This window comes from Nicotiana tabacum, chromosome 1, assembly GCF_000715075.1.
Source record: "Nicotiana tabacum cultivar K326 chromosome 1, ASM71507v2, whole genome shotgun sequence".
In the NCBI taxonomy this organism is placed as follows: Eukaryota; Viridiplantae; Streptophyta; class Magnoliopsida; order Solanales; family Solanaceae; genus Nicotiana; species Nicotiana tabacum.
Window position 1 is genome coordinate 160,146,985 of NC_134080.1, and position 21,759 is coordinate 160,168,743.

At 35.0% G+C, this 21,759-nt stretch overlaps 1 long non-coding RNA gene and 1 pseudogene across 1 annotated transcript; both read right to left on the minus strand.

Moving 5' to 3' along the window:
- Positions 1-11,901: 11,901 nt before the first annotated feature.
- LOC107822046 (uncharacterized) lies at positions 11,902-15,212 on the minus strand (annotated as a pseudogene).
- A 190-nt stretch (positions 15,213-15,402) lies between these two features.
- Positions 15,403-18,487, minus strand: LOC142181315 (uncharacterized). The gene is made up of 3 exons (XR_012709984.1): positions 18,349-18,487; positions 17,601-17,683; positions 15,403-16,211 (listed from the first exon to the last, which is right to left on the minus strand). It is a non-coding gene; the product is annotated as an uncharacterized LOC142181315 (long non-coding RNA).
- Positions 18,488-21,759: the final 3,272 nt, after the last annotated feature.

Genomic DNA, 21,759 nt, shown 5'->3' on the forward strand with positions numbered 1-21,759 from the left:
TGGATCGGACTGCACGCCGCAGTAGTATATTATATGGGTCGGACTGCACGCCGCAGTAGTATAGCGCTTGGGCTGAAGGAGCCCCTCCGGAGTCTGCACACCCCCAGTGAGCGCAGTCGACTATTCTTGGATCGGGTTGCACGCCGCAGTAGTTTATATATATATATATGGATCGGGCTGCGCACCGCAGCAGTATACTATATGGATCGGGCTGCACGCCGCAGCAGTATACTATATGGATCGGGCGACACACCGCAGCAGTACAAATATAAATTCGGTTATCGTGAGGAGTAAATGAAATGAATACTGGCTTAAAGGACCTTTAACTGACTTCTTCATTCAGTTGTTGTCTTTGATATTAATATAGAACTGCGTAGTATTTTTACGAGTTTTCTTTCCGTCAGTCATTATTTATTGCTATTACTCACTGAGTAGGAGTATTCACTTTACTCCCTGCACCATGTGTGTAGATATAGGTATCCCGGAGGCATAGTTTGAGCTTTTTGCTGTTGTTCAGCTCATTCCGGAGTCATCGAGGTAGCTGCATGGCGTCCGCAAGACCCGATTTCTCCCCTTATCCTCTTTATTTTCCGCATTCTAGACAACTCTATGTATAGGTTGCTACACAAACTTGTATTAGAGGCTCTTGGCTCGTGACACCAGATCGGTGGGATTTATATTGGTATTTTATGGATTTTCCGTATTGTTTATCTATTGCTACAGAGTTATAATCAGGTTAATTTGGCATTAAATCCTATTAATTGGTAATGAATTCTACATATGGGATTGTGAGTGACGAATTGGTCGGGCTCGCCTAGCATCGTGTTGGGCGCCATCACGACTGGGGATTGGGGTCGTGACACCAACACAGGCTCATCAAAACCAGGTGATGTACCTAAATCATAAAAAAGATATTACCATCCTCCAGCTATAACACATCATCACTCAGTATCAACAATGGCAGACTCAAATTCTCCATCACCCTACTTATTGGGGTATACCCCAACAAACTAACTTTTGGCCATGGTTAGCACCACAACAACCAGTTGAGGTGCATCAAACTCCATCAACAGGCCCCACACAGCACCAAGTGATCGACATATCACACAACAACTCACCACCTCATTCTCCACAACAGAAGCTTCCACAACATGTAGAAGAAGAGAACGATCTATCGGAGACTTTCATGGAATCAATGGTGCTGAATGATTTTCTGACGATCTCCATGCCAGAAAACATCGGGGAAAAATCTCTCATCTTCATTCCCCACGCTCTTCAGAAAACCTCCTTGAATATACGCCTCGACCCCTACCCCTTGGATGAGAGGTATGTGATTCTTATGATCCCCACTCTTTACGATAATCTTCTCCCAGCAGCACTCTACCTCATCTGTTGTTGCACCTGGAACTCTCACTCCCACATCAAGGGGAAAACCCACAGCTTGAAGGTCTAATGAAGATAATGCTTTGGAACTGTCTGGGAGCTCACAATCAAGAATTCCGTCAGAACCTGCAATTTCTCTTAACATGGAATAACCTGTCAGTTTTATGTCTCACAAAAACAAAAATGGCAGATCACACTGATCTACTCACCGAGAACAACTACATTGACCTAATTCAAGTGGCAGCATAAGGGCAATCAGGTGGCATAGTCCTACTATGGCGTGCTAATGAACTGGCGGTGAATCCAGTTGCAATTACTAGCCAGGAAATCCATGCCTCCGTCCAGGTAAATAAGGCACCTCCTTAGTTGTTTTCATTAATTTATGCAAGTAATTTTTATTGCAATCGACAACACATGTTGCAAAATTTACAAACTGTTCATGTTAACCATAATAATGCAAGTCTAATATGTGGTGATTTCAACGAAGTGTCCAGTTCATCTGAAAAATTCGGAGGAGCTCCTATTAATGTTAAATGATCTTCAACTTTTAATAACTGCCTTAATCTATACTATATTAAAAGCAAGAAGGCCCTTAGCAAAATGTCGTTCGCCTTTGTTACCCTTTAAAAAAGATTTTACATTGGATAAATTTGTAATTTTAAGTTGCTTTCCTAAATTTTAGGACTTTAAAATCAACTAAAATTTGTTTTATTAAATCTTTCCTTATTAAACTAGATAGCAAATCCACTATTTAGCACTTTAAATTATTAACCTTTTTACCTTATATGAATGTCCTTATTTGACGTCTATTAATATTAACGCTTTAAGACCTTATATGAATATCCTTATTTGACGCTATTAATATTAAAGCTTTAAAACTATAAGATTTTCTTATTATTCAAAACTTTAGAAATTATGCGAAATATTTTCTAGAAGTAAAAAAGCACAATAATTCTAGAAGCACAAAAACGAATCAAAATTGACATATTAATGAGCAATGATTTCGGAAGCACTAAAACGAATCAAAACTGACATACTAATGGTTTTTAACTATTTGAAATCAAAAATTCTATTCAACAAAGTTCTAATTATAGTTAAATTTTAAAATTGGGATGAACTAATATTAAGAATTTGATAATAAAAGTTAATTTATTTTCTTTAATGTCGAAAATAAATAATTAAGTTTTTGAATTAACTAATGCAAAAAGAGTTCAAGTTAATATTTTTTAAAATTCATTATATAAGTAAGTTTATTTGTCACGTTGACAACTCTTTAAGGTATATAAATTAATTTTTGTAGGAAGAGCATTAATAGTGAAAGAAATTAAAAAGTCAATTTATGACATAAAATTAAGAGTCAAATTGATAATAATATGAATTTGAAGCAATAAATATGAAATAGTAGATGACCAAATATATTATAAATGAGTTGTCATTTTTTATTCTTTCTTGCATTCGGTTATTCAGTCTTATAGGTGACAATGTCTCGCTATATTTTCTTTTTAAATTAAGTTAGTTGTAGTAAAATATTATTCAACATTAGTTATTTTTTAAACTTTATATTGTCACTATAAATTTTTAGGAGGTATAATGTCAACTTTCATCCTAAATTATTAGAAGACCAAAAGATTTAATTTTAATTTTCAAATTTTCATATAAGTCATTTTTAAATCACAAATAAAGCATCCGAAAAACTTGTATGGTATATGATATCTTTATTTATTGAGCTAGCTAAATGAGAACAATATTTATTATGTTAAAAAAAAAATTTCGAACGTTTATTTTATAATTTTATATAACTCAAATAAATTATATTCAATCACAATTCAAAAAGTAGTAAATCTTTTAAGAAGATATTATTGTCGGAAATACATATATAGCAGCTACATAAAGCTCTAATTCATGGCCAAAAAAAGAAAACTGAATTTAAATTCAATCCACTATTTAACAAGATCTAATGATTTGAATTGATTTCCTTACGAAAATATATTGGTATAATTTTAATTTTTAACATTCGAATGTACTAAATTTTATTTGACAAAAAAGTTGGAAAAAAATACAACAAATACATATTTGATTGCCAGTAGGACTATAATTTGAAGTCAAATTACCTATTGATTTAATATTCAGAAACCTCTTTTTTTTCTCTCTTTTTCGGTCTAAAACTTTCCATTATTTCGACACATATATTGCTATTTTGTTTGTTCCTAAGCTTCCATGGTTAGTTATTAATTGTTGAATAGACTTTTGAAAGTTATTTAGTTCTCTTTCTGATAGGTTTTTACATAAAAGTTCGATTTTCTTCTATTATATTTTTATATTTGATATTTATTTATCTGATGAATATAGTATTCATATGATTTTGGGACGAGTTTAGGAGGAATGAATTTTTTTAGTCTTTTAATTTTTTTTTAATGTGCCATGTATTTCATAGTTTTTGTAAATTTTTTATTGGCATGATAACTTAATCATATTAATTTATGATCTAAGCATTAATTATTAAACTTCATGTCGCTTAGTATTTTTTATGTTCGTCTGTAACTTTATTCACATATTTGATATTTATTTATATATTGTCGCCAGTGTTGGTTGTACAAACATTTATGAGAGACGACTCAAGAAAGGAATAAAATGGTGAGAATAACCCTACATTTTTTAGATGACTATATTCATTTTTCTTATTCCAAAACTCTAATTTTTCATATTGTTTTCTAAATCTTCCCCCTCCCCCCCCTTAAATTACAACAATTGAAAATGTAGTACAAGCTAAGGTTAGTATATATGAAAATTATCACAAATATATCAATGCTAAATTGATAAAAAATATATATAAAATTGGGATGAAGCATTTGTAGTCAAAAATATTATTTTTGTACATATATTTACTTGACGCGAGGTACACGTACAACACACGTACACTAAACTAGTAACCTTAAAATGCTTGACCTAGGTTTCGCAGGACTACGCTGTCACTACTGAAAAATTGGTCTACGGTAACAGTTGAAAAACCTTCCCCACAGACTGCCAAACCGTTGTCGTAGAGATTTTCGAACGGTTTACAGACCGTCACATCAGCCGACGTACCCATAGGTCTATTGGAACGGTTCTTGCAACGGTTTGCATCGCTGTGACAATGATACGTCTATCGCAACGGTTTTCCCTTTCTCTGTTGGAACGGTTATTTTTTTAATTGTTATGGATTTAAATCGTTACTATATTGTTTATACAACGGTTTTTAACTGTTGCCATATTATTTAAAGCAACACTTATGTAAGCTATTGCTACGGTTATGTTGGATATAGCAACGGTTTCTTTAAGCTATCGTAACGGTTACATTTGTATTTGGAATGGTTTGTAGATCATTTTGGAACTGTTTATGGGACCTATTGCAACGGTTTACATTTCCTACCGGAACGCCATTTGTGTCCTATTGCAACGGTTCTGGTAGGCTATTGAATCAGTTCAATTAAAACCAAAATATAGCACCTGTTATAAATAAATATTTATACGTATAATAAATTATAATAACACTAAAATTTAAATACATCATAGAATGAAACTATTAATTATACAAAATTATCCATCAGGCAAATAATATCCATAAAGCAAATGTTTTACCTCATGAGTGCATAAGTTTAGTACATTTCAAGAGTGTAAATAAGTTTCAAAAAATGTTGGTAACAAAAGATTCCTAAAACATTCATCTATAACAACTAAAAATTCATCTCAAGTAAGGTCTAGTTCTTCATCGTTTTCATCATTCATTTCTTGATCTATTCCACCTACAAAAGAGGATAAATAAAGTTATTACCTTTCAAGAGAACCCGATCTAAGAATACTCAAGCATTTAACTATTTTCGTTCTTCTTTTATTAATCCAACTTATTCATCTCAACAAACTATACACAACATTATAACAATCTGATATTATTCCCAAGGACCAAGACTTTCAAACTATCAAGCTATGATGGCAAAGTAAATAATAATGCATAAGAAGAATCACAAACATAACTAAAAAATCAGCACGAACGTTGCTGCATCTATGTTGAAGATAAATGTTTGTTGTGAGTGAAGGAAAAAAAAGTGACCAAAATTGTAAAGATGAAAGTCTTGAAGATAAGTTAAACATATGGCCAAATTAACAGCTACTGTTCTATTTGTTGGGAATGATATATTGATCATCGCACATGCTCGAGAATTGCTTTTACCCCCATCCTAATACACGGAGAAATACAGATCAAGCAACAAGCTAAGTGATTTTCAGATGGAGACAATCTTAAGTGACTGTCTCAAATGGAACATACACTAGTCAGATCATCAAAACGAGGTTACTCTGCTTGAACAGCAAAGGAATTATTACCCCATCTTTTGTTATTCTCATTATTTGATGTCGGTCAACTAACTGCTCAAGCATTTCTAGAATTAGCTCAACATAAGTTATTTGCACCAGATGGAGACCCAAGACCCAAACATAATCTCAAACAAGATCAAATTAAACCAGTGATTTCCCACAAGCTATTGATCTTTTCTAAGTACTGTTACGTTTGATCCAATTAAGTTTAATCGTGACTCATATACATTTTAATCCTTACAAGATCAAATTATTCACGAGCCTCTCTAATTTTCAAAAAATCATTCCCAATTCCTTGGGTTTCCTAAAGAAAACTTCTTATAACTTTTTAAACCCTCAAAGAAGTTTGGTATTTCACCGTAAAAACCAGAACTTTGTAACAAAAGTTTCTGAAGCTTACAAGGTTTAGCAATATCTACAGGAATCTCACTTTCCAAGAATGGATTCTGAGACAAATCAAGAACCAAAAGCTCAGTGAAGTTACCAAGAACCACTGGAACTTCACCTGAGAGCAAATTTCTACCAAAGTTAAGAACTTTAAGCTCTTTTAATAACCCTATGCTTTCTAGGATTCTTCCATCAAGATGGTTTCTACTAAAGTCAATAACTTTGAGTTAACCAAACTGAGAAATCTGTTCAGGAATAGAACCCCAAATGAGATTGTTGCTAAGATTCAGAGTTTCTAATGAACCATACTGTGAGAGATACAGAGGTATAGGCTGGTTAAATAAGTTATTTGCAAGGTTGAGATGAGAACAATTGGGAAGTTGACATATAGAAGGTGAGATTTCACCAGAAAGATTGAAACTTTGGAGGTTAATAGTAGAGATGGAAGATGTACAAGTGATACCAGTCCAACTAAAGCTCTAAGAAGAAATAGAAGAAGATGTATAACATTTGTGTCACGATCCCAAATACTCGGTCGTGATGCCGCCTATCTCATTACTAGGCAAGCCAACCTAAACCATTAACCACATTGAGTTTCTTTTATAAAATTATTTTTCTAACACAGGTTTAAACCACAATTGTTTTTCATAAGAAATGTATAAAACAACTAAAATGTGCGAAAATCAACAAAACATTAAACCAACACAGCCCAAACATCTGATGTCACGAGTCTAGAGCCTCTAAATATACAAATCTGAGTATCTGATACAAAATAAGTCTAAAATGCGGAAAAACAAGGATAGAGGTCTGAAAGCAGTGACGAGCAGTTAAAACCATAAAAGGAGTAAACAACAGAATAATAGATCAAACTCCACAGTTTAAAACCAGTTTCGTCATAAAATCTTCAGTTTCAATTGGAATTACTTGAAATCATCTACTTAACAATTTTCAACAGAGGCTTATTTTAAAAGGAGAGTGAAATCAGTAAAAATATCATAAGTGGGCCCCTCAGGGTCAAGGTATCACTCATAATATGGCCTCTCGGGCAGCCTCTCAGTCACTCGTGACTCAACTCTTGCCATTTGGTACTCACTCTCAGCACGCAGGCTCATTAATATCTCATAATAATAATTATCACAATAACCGTTGCAGCGTGCAACCCGATCCATAGTTTATAGTCGACTACGCTCACTGGGGGTGTACAGACTCCAGAGGGGCTCCTACAGCCCAAGCGTCATATCGCTGCGGCGCGCAGCCCGATCCAATATATATCGTTGCAGCGTGCAGCCCGATCCATATAAGTATCGATGCGGCGTGCAGCCCGATCCATAATATATATATATATATATATATATATATATATATATATATATATATATATATATATATATATATATATAATCCTCACCATTAGGTCCTCAACCTCTCTCAGTCATTACCCTCACAGCCACTCGGGCATAACAGTAGGATTTAGAGAAGCTTAGTCCAAACAGTCCTCACATTTAAGAAGTAGAGTAATAAAACCTGTTTTAAACAATAAACAGATAAAACATGATTGAGGATATTCTTTCAAACAAATAGAGTGAGGAAAAACAGTAAAAATGCCCCTACAGGTTTCAACAAGTCGGCACAAGGCCCCAAACATGGCATACAGTCCATAATACAGTGTAAATATCTCAAATACGGAATATTATGAGATTTCAAATCAAATACGCGACTTAATAGTCGCTACAGGACGGACCAAGTCACAGTCCCTACCGGTGCACGCCCACACGCTCATCACCTAGCATATGTGTCACCGCATTTATCAAAACAATTCGAATACCGAGGTTTCATACCTTCAGTTCCAGATTTACAATGGTTACTTACCTCAAACCGGATGAAAATACTACTCCGCGATTCTTTTGCCTCTCACCTCATCCTCAACACGTGCCTAATCTACCCAAAATCAGAATCATAACATTAGAATAGGCTAAAGGGACCAAGCCCATGCGAAATAAATCAAATTATACCAAGAATCCCGAAATGGGCCAAACCCGACACCTGGGACCATGTCTCGAAACTCGATAAAAATCACAACAACGGAATCTTTATCCTCCCACGAGTTCATACATACCAAGAACACTGAAATCGGAATTCAAATGACCCCTTAAATTTCCATTTTAAGGTCTCTTAATCTCAAGCCCTAATCTCCAATTTTCTTCCTTAATTTCCACTACTACCATGATTAAACAATGGAAAAATGATCATAAACCCAAATAATGAAGCTTAGGGAACTTACCCAACTTATTCTCTTCGATTTTCCCTTAAAATCATTGCCCTAGCTCGCTTCCCGTCTTCAAAAATGGAGAACTTAGCAAAATTTCGCGAAGGAAACAATATATACCTTCTAGCCCAAGGATTTTGCACCTGCGGCCAAGATGCCGCTTCTGCGGTACCGCATTTGCAGTCAATGAGCCGCTTCTGCGGCTTTTCACTTAAATTCCCAAATTCCGCATTTACGCCATCGCAGGTGCGGTCCCACAACCGCTTCTGCGGTTCCTGCCTTTCCTAGGCTCTTCCGCTTCTCCAACCATTCTTCTGCATTTGTGGCGTCGGACCTGCGGTCCTAAATCCGCAGGTGCGGAAACAACAAAAATCTGCAGCTCCTCCAAACTCCCAAACTCTCCGTCAACCCTCCGAAATCACCCCGAGGCCCCCGGGACCTCAACCAAAAGCACAAACATATCCCATAACCTTATTCAAACTTATACCAATCTTCAAAACACCTCAAACAACATCGAATCAACCAAAACACATCAGATTCAAGCCTAAGTTTTCAAAATCTTCTAAATTACGCTTTTGATCAAAACCCAACCAAACCATGTCCGAATGACATGAAATTTTGCACACACATCCCAAATGACCCAACGGAACTACTGCAACTCTCGGAATTCCATTCCTACCCCTATATCAAAATCTCACCTATCAACCAGAAAACGCCAAAAATTCAATTTCGTCAATTCAAGTCTAAATCTACTCCGAACCTCCAAAACACATCCCGATCACGCTCCAAAGTACCAAATCACCTCCCGAAGCTTTTCGAACTATCGAAACTCACATCCGAGCCCTCTAACTGATAAGTCAACATCCAATTGACTTTTCCAACTTAAGCTTCCTCAAAAGAGACTAATTGCCACAAACCTTGCCAAAACCTCTCCGAACCTGAACCGATCAATCCAATGACATGAAATACAACTGAACAATGCAATAAGAAGCAGAAATGGGGGAAATGGAGTGTTAGCTCATGAGATGACTGGCCAGGTCGTCGCAATTTGGTACGTACTGACCTTGATTGTTACTACCAGCAGATGGTCGACTGTTTAGTTGAACACCAGCTTGTTGTGCAGAGGAAGCATCTACAAGTGAACGTGCACTGAGCCTTAACATGTCAGGATCAAGTCACAAATCTGGGTTCAAACACTGAAGTCGTGCGATGATGTTCATTGTAATATTTTGTTCCACAGCATTCTTTTGTTTGTTCAACTTTTCATGCATTCTTTGTTGCATCCTCTCTTCCATTTCCTCTATTTTCTATTGCATCCTCTCATTAGCATCTAAAGAAGATCCAAGATTCCCTTTTTGCCCTTTTAACAAAGTCTTGGTAACCCCTCGTCCATACAATCTCACACCACTTGGATGTTCATGTCCCATGACTGATGCAAAAGTGTCAATTGAATGACTGTCATCTTTACTTTCCTGAGTTGATTGTATTCTCTCCATTTCAGCCTACAAACCAAATACAAGAGAAAAGAGTTTTAAGTAACTAAAATTGAATCAATAATTAAGAACAAATAAATAATCACGACAAACTTTAAATTAGAAATCTCGTACAATTTTACTAATCGTATTGACATATGAGTTTTTGTATACTCTACCAAGTTTTCTTTTTCTTGTAGCCACAAAGATGTCCTTACTTGACAGAGTATCTGAAGTATCAGAGATTTCCTTCTTTTTTTCCTAGTTACATGAAAACAGGTATAAGAATCTTTCCATATAAAGTTAGCAAGTTCATAATTTAAAAAAAAAAAAAAATAAGAAAGATAAAACATCAAACCTTGCGAATTAGAGCAAAAGGTGTTCTGCCAGTAGTGTGCGGACACTTCAACTTACTTCGATTCTATGTATTGGTTTCAGACATTTTCTGTAAATAAACGAGTCAACCAATTGCAACCAACAGTTATGCCTATTACCCACATCAAGACCCAAGACTACACTCATAGTATTAAAGCTTGCTTGATTAAGTACTATCACAGCTGAACTTTACATTAAAATCTCTCACATTGCATTTAAGATTTGAACCACACATATTTGAAATAATTACTCACAATGAGGGTTGCAGTGCAAGCAAAGCAATGTCTGAATCTGATGGCACCCACAAGAAGAATGCCACCAGATTCTTACAAACTGAAGTCCTTTAGGAAAAGATCAAATATCGGCTGTGTTAATCTTCAACAGCAGCAAGACAAGGTGGTGAAGCTGCAAACGCTAATCCCAGGCGCTAGACAACTACATTCTCATCAACTGCTTCTTGAAATTGCTAATTACATTATGCAATTAAAGCTGCAAATTCATTTCTTGCAATCTCTTTTAATTTTCTCTTCATCGCCAGAATCATCATGCTAGCTAAGCATCTTAAAATATAGCCTATTTTGCTTTCGAGGGGTAATTCTTTGTAGTTTTTTTTCATGTAAGAATCTCATTATGGTCATTTCATCAGAAAACACATATAGCATTAGGACATAAATTATTTTTGTGCTCAATTGAAATTAAAATGTACCTTCGTACTTTGACATGTTACTACAAAGTTTCCCCCCTCAAAATGAATGTTTGAAGTATTTAAAACTTCTCTGTTTCCTTATATTGATAATATAGCTTTATTGCAAGTTTTCTTAGAATTTGGGATTCTCAACCCTACTCATGGATTGACCGTTGTATTATCGGTGATTGAATACTTCAAAATATTAACTAAATATCCTTATTTTACTCTCTATGTATTGGTGTATAGTACTTGTTAAGTCTATTTTTTCATCCAAGTGTCCTACAGATCGAGCTACCTATATATTAATCAAAAGCCAATTATTGCTATCTCTCTCGAGATTAGAATCCTATTGATGCAATTTCATTATTCAAGAGTCTAGAGAAGAACAACACAAAGAGGAGAAAGTAAAAGAAAAGGGGCAAAAAAGAGAACACAGAAACACTACAAAAAAAACAGCGTTTAGCGACGGCCATATTTCGTCGCTAAATCAATGTTTTCCGTCGCTACAGTTGTTTAGCGACAAATTAGCGATGGATTCAAGTTTGTCCCTAAAATGCTCGTAGCTAAGCTCATAGCGACGAAAAAAACCAAATCGTCGCAGAATTGGCGACGGATTAGCGACGGAATATATCTGTAGCAAAGTTTTGCGAGGGAAATAAGCGTCGCTGTATTGCTTGTTTCTGTCGCAATTTTGACGCCTTTCGTCGCTGCAATACATAACAAAATTCGTCGTTTGTTCCTATAGCAACGAAATCGTCCGTCGCTAGATGTGTTATAGCTAATTCTCCCGGCATTTTGCAACAAAAATCTTTCGTCGCCAATTCGTCGCAAGATTTAATTTTACGCGATAATTGTAGCTACGAAAAGCATCCGTCGCTAATTTATTTTTAATATATTGTTGTTTTTAAAAATTCTTTTTATTTATTATTTTAAATGTAATCTGTTCAAGCATATTATATAAAAGCTATTAATTAAATACATTTAATAAAAAGTCACTGATATTAATATAAATTAACAATATATTTAACAAGGTCCAAAATATATAGCATAATGCATATAATCGTATCATTAAGTACAAAAATCCATAAGGACCAACAATAAAGTCCAAATAAAGTAGGCTAACTATGTGAGGCTGGAGAGTTACGGTCATCATCAGAACCCAATGGATGAACCTCATCAATGTTAGCAGCAGTAGAGGATGTAGGAACTGTAGGTGCCACATCAGTATTTGGCTGATGCGAGGGTAAGGAAACTAATTCGCGTACCCGCTCAATGATTACAGGAACTATATGATCTGTCAGTGCAGGAATCAATCGCATCACTAACTCATCCAGATTCCCTATCGGTGTTGATTGAGCATTTGGAGGTGTTGCTGACGATGTAGCATCAGATCCAAAAGATCCATGAAGATCTGGCCCGTAGTAGCATTTTTCTTGAGATCCAAGATCATATATTCTTCTTTTCTTTTCTCCTCCCGCGGCTTGATAAAATGCTTTACACTGATTAATATCATATTGAGTTTGCGTTTGTTGTTGTAATATCTCCTGATATTTTTCCCGTAGAAAAGTAAATAATTAGTGAAATAAAAAACTAAATAATATTGAGCATTCAATTTACAAAATGAAAAAATATATATGAAAGTAAAGTCAATAAAATTATTTAAAAAGTTATCTTACATGTACGATTCGGGATTTCTCAGCAACAAAAGATGTTCCATCAGTACTATGTGTATGGACGTGCAAATGCAACTCACTTGGTGTTGGATCTCGACCATTTTTAACAGCCTATACAAAAGTTATTCAATTAAGCAGCTTCTCAATAATTGTGCTAGAATTTTCACTCTGGTGCATTCTCTCTAAGTAAGAGATGTATCACAAGACCATATATCACAAGACCTATGTCAGGTTGTGCTATTACAAAATACTATTGCTCAATACAGCAGCATGAATAAATTCAATGCACCTACTTTTATGAAAGATCAACAGTGATGTTATACTTCAACCACGTCTCATTTCATAAGAAACCTCAATCCCGAGCAGCCAACTTACTTGTATCCAACAAAAACAAATAAAGAGATAGAAATGTGCAATGACATGGAGAATATTAGAATAATAAACATTAGAGAAAGAATCTTCACACAAAGTTTACAGATAAAACCAAAATATCTTCTCTTTTTAGTTCAATCCTTCATTGCAAAATTGAGGACACTTATATAAACTAACAGAGGTAAGTGCATTTTTATGCCTCATATACATAGTATAAGATTGGAATTTAAAGGCATAAAAGTACACAAAGAAAACTAATTTATGAGACAAATAAACAGTCCCAGGCTAAACAACTGAAATGGCTAAGATTTAAGACCACAAAAAGATTGTCTTTTTATTTTTATTTTAGAAGAAAATTTGCAACAAAACCCATGAAAACTACACTATACTGGAGCTTAATGTTTATTATACATGTAAAGTTTTTTCCTTTTTTGCTTTTGGTCAACACACCATTAAGGAACTGCATTGAAACAAAACACATAAACAGAATCTCAAGAACCCCATTTTGACAAGGAGATCTCTCACACACACGCTCTCAAATACACACACACACACATATATATATATATAGAGAGAGAGAGAGTCGAATGACTTACAAGAAGGGAAGAGACCAACATAACTCCATTGAGAAAAAACAACTTATTTTTATCAGAAGCAAAGGCAGACAAGAATTCCAAGAAGGTGAAAGAATAAAACAAGAAAGAACGGGACATGTTTTTATTGATCCTAGAGAGATCAAATATGTAACTGCATAATAACATATCAAGAAAACAAGAAGTATAATAAAGGATGATACTCCTAAATCTGACAAGTGAAGGAATGGGAAGTATGTTTACCAATTAATGAACAAGCCGAGATAAAAAATTACTCAAAGATCATTAGACTCCATACTTAAAAAAAACTCACGTGACTGACTGCAAAAAGCACAAGTCCTATCCACTTACATGTCTCTTGCGATGCTCCCTAACATTGATAGAGCCACCTGTGTGAGTCCCAGTGGCAACTCCGCTCCCAGCACAACGATTTTTTGAATTTATTTCTGACTTTTCAACACACTTAGGATCTTTCCAAAGTCTCAACCAACTTTCCCACACATTATTTGGAATAGTGCCCAGTTGCACTCCATTTGATTTTAGTTTGCTAACAAAATCACTGTATCTTTTTGCTGCCCTACGCTCCCATTGGATCCGCACCGCACTATCAATTGAAGAATCCCAGTAGAATACCTTCTGAAATAATTTTATAAAGTAATAACATTAATAAGTTACATATAAAAGTTAATATACTTTCTAAATCCAATTGTGATGGATTATACCTTGAATTCTCCAAAATAAAAGTTTTTTATCTCATTTGAGACGCTTTTCTAGTTGACTCCATTAGGATCAAGTTCATGCTTGAAAGACTTAGTTATACACTCGGAGCATTCAAATGAAGGCTCTAACCTGAACAAATTAGAAGACATTATTTAAAAGCATACCATATATCAATAAAAATATACCAAAAGTAATAGTACAAGAATGGACTAACCCTGCAGGAGAAATAGTAAGAAGCGTCCGCGGCCCGCGGGTACTGCTACACTCAGTTTCGCCTATTATGTTGCTTTGAGAAGATGTACCCTCGCCTATTGTTTTGCTCTGATTAGGGGTATTTGGAGATGGTTCCAAATTAATAGCTGGGGTACTACCATGGCCTGATGTTTGAATAGGTGGCGTACTACTAGGACCTAATGTTTGAACTTGATTGATGTGATCTGGTCCACCTGAGGAACTCGTACCACCTTGTTGAGGAATGATTGTGGGAATGGGAACAGTAGGCATATTTTCACGAGTAGCAAAATTACCCCTAACTGAAGATTTACCTACACGGCCTGTGCTACCTCGATCTCTACCTCGAGGCATATCTACAAAATAAATAAATTTGCCTACAGAACCAAATCTTTCATTAACAGATTAACAAACAAGAGACTTTGAGTTATCTTCATACCACATGGGACACAAAGAACGTACCTTAAGTTCCTCTTGACATTCCTTGTGCTTTATTTTATCATCCAACACTTTCCTCTACAAAAGAAAACATCTTTTTGATAAGTCACAAGAAAACCATGAAGAGTATTTCTTCCCTGAATGACCAAAGGGCTGAAAACCATCAGTACATAATCCCAACCTCACATTTTTTGGTTCAGCAGCAAAAAAGGGATGAGTTTTATTGAAGTGCTTCCAAGCCTCAGAGTCTGATGGATGACGCATGATGCCCTCCTCTTGTATGTGCTCATGATGCCATCTCATACCAGCGGCTGTAGCATGAGATGCATATAATCTCCGCAATCTAGGAATTAAAGGAAAATAATATATTTTTTTGTAAGGGATTAATTTCCTCTTACAAGAACCGACACGACGTTTGTACCTCTGGTGGCCACAAAACTTGCAAGATGTGAGGTCCTCATCTTCACCCCAATACAACATACATCCAGAATTACATCAATCAATCTTTTCAACTGGCAAACTCAAGCTACGCACTAGCTTCTTGGTCTCATAATAGTTATCAAGCATTGTGTTATCTTCTGGTAAAGCCTCTTTCAACAATTGCATCATTTGATTATAACCTCTTTGTGATAAAGTATTCTCCATTTTAATATTTAGCATCCTGGAAACTACTGCGAATTGAGAGAGGGAAGAACCAGGGTATAATTTTGTGTCTGCGGCCTGTAGCAAATCATAAAACCTTTGGCACTCAAGATTTGGCTCCTCCTCCATTGAAGGATTAGGCTCCTCCTCCGTTGAAGGATTAGGCTCCGCCTCCATTGAAGGTTCATAAGAATGAGATGACTCAGGTTTAGTATTATTATAAGACTGCCCGTTCAAACCATGGTCAAAATTGCGTCCAGCTGCATCCAAGACCATTTGTCGATATGGATTCACATATCCCGATTCAAGTTGAGCGCCACCATGCAAATCACCACTAGAAGACATCTCACCGGTCACATTTTTTCTCCTTGATACTTCCAAAGAAAATAGTTCTCAACAAATCCATACTGATAAAGGTGCAATTTAACAGTTTCAATATCCATGTATTTAATGTTGTGACATTTTTTACAAGGACATCTAACATTGTCACCACTCATGCGATTGCGTTGAGAACTAGCAAACTGGAGAAACGTGTTCACACCAGTTATGAAACTTGAATTAATACCCCCTCGGCCATCCAACCTTTTGTACATCCAATCACACTCTAGATTATCCATGTTCCTATTTAATATTAAGATAAACAAGACCTTAGAGTTCTTTATTTAATAAGACATCAGAATGCTTTCTAAAATGAATAACAAGTTGACATCAGAATAAGCTGAGAATTACTAACACCCCAATCTTGGAATGAAAACAAATCTTGGAATGCTCAGTTCCTTTCTTTGTCCAAAATAAGAACCTTAAAGACAAATGAAATGCTATATATTGAGGAACATAATCTATATGAAAGGGAAATAATGAACAGAAAGGAAAATAATTTTTTCCTGATAATAAACCAGTAAAATTAGAATGAGAATAAAAGAAGATAGGAGTAGTAAGAGGAACAATTTCTGAGCGCCGCCAGTGTAATCATTCAGAAGATAATAAAGTTAAAAGTAGTATCTGTCGCACTTTGGTCCTGTAGTTTTAGAAATAAGTACTGTTGGGTTAATTGAATTTTGAAGTATATGGTGAATATTTGAATGGAGAATTGTAGAGAAATCATCTAAGTTTTTGTATTACTATTATTTGTAATCTGGAAGCAGACTCTTACTATTGTCTAATAAACTAGCTAAAAGAATGTTGGTCATGCTTTATCATTTCACTATCAGTATTCTTCTTCATTTAGTTAGAATTATTTCTTTCAAATTCACATAAACATAATCTTCTTAGTTCATTTGTCTAAAAAAAAAATTAAAATATTTACTTGTGGGGTTTAAATAATGGCCATTGATATGTTAATCTGAACCATTTTAGTATCCCTCTTTTACCTTCCATTTCTGAAATACTACAACAAACAAAAGGAAACAGAGTATAGAACTGAGTTCAATGGTGTTTATGTGCTAGTTATGATGATCTTTTCCCTTTTACTTTTGTGGTAATTGGAATATTAATGATTGTTACACTTATAAAAAAGGAGTTTATATGTGGTAACTAGTTTCGTTGAATGATTAAACAGTGATATTGTGGATCCAAAACGGAGCAACACCAAGTTCTGAAAATCCAATAGCACACTATCCAAAAGAACATAGCTAGTACCCGATACCCACCAACACCAAAACTACGGTAGCAATAACAAATTACATTGAATGAAAGCAAGAATAGAGAAAAAATCACCAAAACTGAACAAAATAAAGCGCACACAACAGATAACTTGGAACAAAAATTGAGAAATTTTAAAAATAAAACCCTCAATTACAGATGCATGGGACGCGCAACATTTACCAACCAAGTACGAAGAAGTCATTTAAGCAAATACTTAGATAATGATAACCATGGGCAGCCCCAAAAAAATACCACTGAGATCCGTAAAAACCAACTTTGAAGGAGAAGGTAAAGTACATTTATTTTCAATTAAAGGATAAATAAAAATATGCAGCGAAATTGGTATCAAAGTGACGATTAACTCACATCACTTAGAGCAGGTTGGGGGACTTGCTTTGATGATTTAAAAGAATCTAGCATTGGCCTTACAACTGCAGGAAGGAAAAGCCCTGAAAGTTGACAATACAAGAAATGTAAGACCAGCTAATTGACAGACAAAGTCAAAGCAAAATTCAAGCAGCGAAGACAAGGAAAGGTGCAATTCAAAGACAATATCAAACTTGCACTTCAAAGTATCTAATTAGTTCACCCATTCATCATCCCTATTGACCAAATTGATGAATATGTCAACAGGAATCAACCCATCACTAAGAATGTTAGATTCCAGTGCAACAAGATCATATGTATTGGGGTGATGTAAACTAAGATATTACGAAAAGAGATCCTAAGTGGTAAATTTTTCAATTGCAGATTAATTTTATGCATAACAAGTTAATGGATTTAAAGGCCAATTTGCCGAAACCCTAAACTTATATGGGAGAGGAATCTAAACAAGCCCAAGATTCAGATAAAAAAAATAAAAAATTGAGTGATATGGCGTGAGTAACATTCAGAACTCTCCAAAGCTCCCATGTAAGGCTTGACCTAATAGCCTGTGCCACACAAGAAAATAATACACTAAGCACTACTGACACCAACAAGATCGAGGCTCCGAAATTGAAGAATTTCAGAGTTCTGCAACAAAAATCTTGCAATTTCAAAAGTTTTCTTCTATTTTTCAGACATTAACCCTAGATTCACGCCCAATTTTTTGTATTTGAAGTAAAAAACTCACATTATTGAAGAATATTGAGAGTGGGAGTCTGTCTGATAGAGAGGAAAGAAAGTGGGCGTGTTGCCCTAATTGTATTGAGTGTGGGAGTCTGATAGAGAGGAGTGGGCGTGTTTTCCTAATTTCATTTTTAGGACAAATATTTAGCAACGGAATTGGTGACGAATCGAATTTCTGTCGCTTATAATAGCTAATGAAATTTTATTTTAATGGAACTAGATTTTTAGCAACGGAAATAGCGACGGACCTAATTTCTGTTGCTAATAATATCTAATATTTTAAGGAAACTAGCGACGAAATATTTCGTCGCAATCAACTGTGGAATGTCTTGATAAGTAAAATCACTGCAGCAACGGATTTTTTGACATTACATCCGTCGCTAGGTTTTAGTAATTTTTGTCGCCTCACTTTCATCGCTAATTTTGTAGGTAAAATAAAGGCGCTAACATTTAGCGCCAATTTTAGCGACGAATTTAAGTTTTTGTCGCTATTGCGGCGCTATATTTTATACGGATTCTTTTTTTTAGCTTATTTGGTGACAAAGTACAAAATGCGTTGCTAATCCGTCGTTATTTAGCTACGGAATATCGCTTGTCGCTAAATTCCGTCGCTAAACGTTGTTTTTTTGTAGTGAAAGGAAAAACACATGTAGAGATAGCAGAAGTTTGTGATACCATTGCTTTTTTAGGACTTAGTATATACATTACAGTTTCACAACAAAAACTGTAATGTTCGGTACTATTTTACTTATAATTCTTTTGACTCGGGCACCAAAAAATAATTATGTTAAAACAAGACAAGAGATTCTGGACGTAATTACCTTGTGTGGATCGGAGTTCCAATATTTAAGAAGATCCTTAAAGTGAGATTCCGGAACATCTACTGGCCTATCATCATTCTCATAGGCTGTGAAGTGGGTTGCCTTCAATTGACTCTTATACTTTCTCCAAGCACTACAAACTGATTCAAAAACCCATTGTTTCGCCTCGTCAGGAATGTCATATTTTTCCTACAAATTTAATGCAATTGGGTTAGTGTAAGAAATAAGAAATATCATCCATGTTTATTGGACATTGGGAACTTCATACCTTGATATATTTCCACATATCATCTTTTGGGTCTAGTATCCTCCAATTAAATACATTAAGAGGACAAAAAGTCTCACTCCTTGCCAATGTGCCGAGGAAGCTACCCAACTCTTTTACAACCTCGTTAGTAGGACCAACGGGTTGATTATACTCATTTAGAAAGAATATTTTACGCTCCTTTCTACCATGAACACTTGGCATTTGAGTACGGCCTCTTTTTCTTTTTGGTGAGGAGGGGCCTGCAATAGTACAAAACAAAGATAATCATTAATCACTATTTTTAGTTAAGTTTATGATTAAAATTTATATATATATGCCTTGTTCCTCAAATTGTTCAACTGCTTCATGAGTGGTAGAATCATCAGATCGTTCATGTACTCCCTGTGATGCAGGAGTGATGGAATCCAAATTCACTTGTTGCACTTGTTTATATATTCTTTGTGTTGCCGAAGAGGTGCAATTCTGTGGCACTTGCTGCACTTGTTCTTGCAATTGAGATCCACCTTCGGATTGTTGTTCTTCATTTGTATTTGACCTTAGAGATTTCAAGGCGGTTTTTATTGTCAACAACGAAACCTTTTGGTTTCGAAAGATGAAGGTAATCCACCTTCTGATTGTCGTTCTTCATTTGCATTTGACCTTGTAGCTTGGAAGGTTCTTTTTGTTGTCAATGACGAAACCCTTTGATTTCGCAAAGATGCAAGTCACCCAGCTGGAATGCGGTTGGATATTTTCTTATTTTTGCTTGAGCATCCTTCTTGATTCATGGCTATTCAAATATTTTTCAGATTCTGAAAAGCAAACACAATATAGGTTAGCAAAAACAGTAAACATAGTATATCATTTCTAAAATATACTGGTCCGTGCAGCACCAAACTTCAGGGTTTAAGTAGTACTCAAGTGAGCCTTTAACAACACGCTTAGATAATACTAACACAATCTCATATTCTGCAATAACTCAACTGCCAACTTCCAAAGGTTGTTTCAGAAAGAGTACAACTGACAGAAAGCTAGGCTACTTTAATTTTAATTATTTCTATGTCAAAATCTAACAAGAGTAAAAGAAACTTCTGTCAAAATCTAACAAGAGTAAAATAATTTTAATTATTTCTCCTAGAGCAACTTTAAAGCCCATCACTAAGAGGAGTAATCTAACAAGAGTAAGATCATTTAAATTATTTCTCCTAGAGCAATTTTAAACAAGAAACTTCCGTCAAAAAGTCACAAAGCACAAAAAACCCAGTGCCTGAAAGAAAGATGCTAACAAGAGCAAGATAATCTTCATATATTAACGACGAAAGCATGTGCAAAAACTGTAAAACTCAAGCAGTAGTGCAGCACAAAGTAACAAAGTAGGACACAGACAATTAGGCCAAACAAACTCTAACAGAATGAATCACAGGTTGCCTTTAAATTTGAATTCAATTTTTAATTAAAACAGAAAATATCTAGGCTTTTAATAATAAAGTGTTCAAAATCATATTTTCCTTCAGTTGTGGGACAATTCCACTTTATAGTATACTGTAAACTATCTAACAAACATGGCTGTTAGAAAAAATTCCAAGAGGATAAATTCCCAAAAAGTATAATTTCCTGTACGTCAGTGCGTAGAATAATTTACCAAGGGAGAGTTCGACAGTAGAAAATTCAGATCTTAATTGCACTTCAATAGTGAATCATGAAATTGAATACCATGTCAGATGTAACCACACAAGAGCTCAAGCATAAACATAATTATGAAAGAATTAACGTATCTGCATTTGCAAAGGACAAAATATAGGATTCTGAGAGTAAAAAAAGGTGATGGAATGTTATATGTGAACATACGATTGCAGAAGAGAGACCACAACATTCTAAAATAAATTAAGATGCAAATATGTCTTATTCCTTATGCACTATACCTTATTATAATTTCTTAAGACATTCCACATCAGACACTGAAATAAATCTCTTTCTATTGACTTACTACGTATTGAAACCCAAATGATAGGGAGCAGATAAATGGATGTCAGTTGAATGAATAATGTGAATGAACGAAGCCATTCCGCGTGAGAATGGCGACCAAATATCATTTATATTAGCTATAATATTGCTATAATTTTATGGAGGATAGAAATTGACAACTAAACCAAAGAGGACGTGGGAGAAAGGACGGGCCTCAACAACCGAACAAAAGTATCCGAAATCTCTCTCAAATCCTGCAAAATTGAAGCATGTCAGAATAATTTTCTAAAGGATATAAATAAAAATAGTCATAAATTTTTATAAACAAAAAAGCCATTATCACTCACTCAAATAAAATTAACTTAAAAGAATTTCATAATTT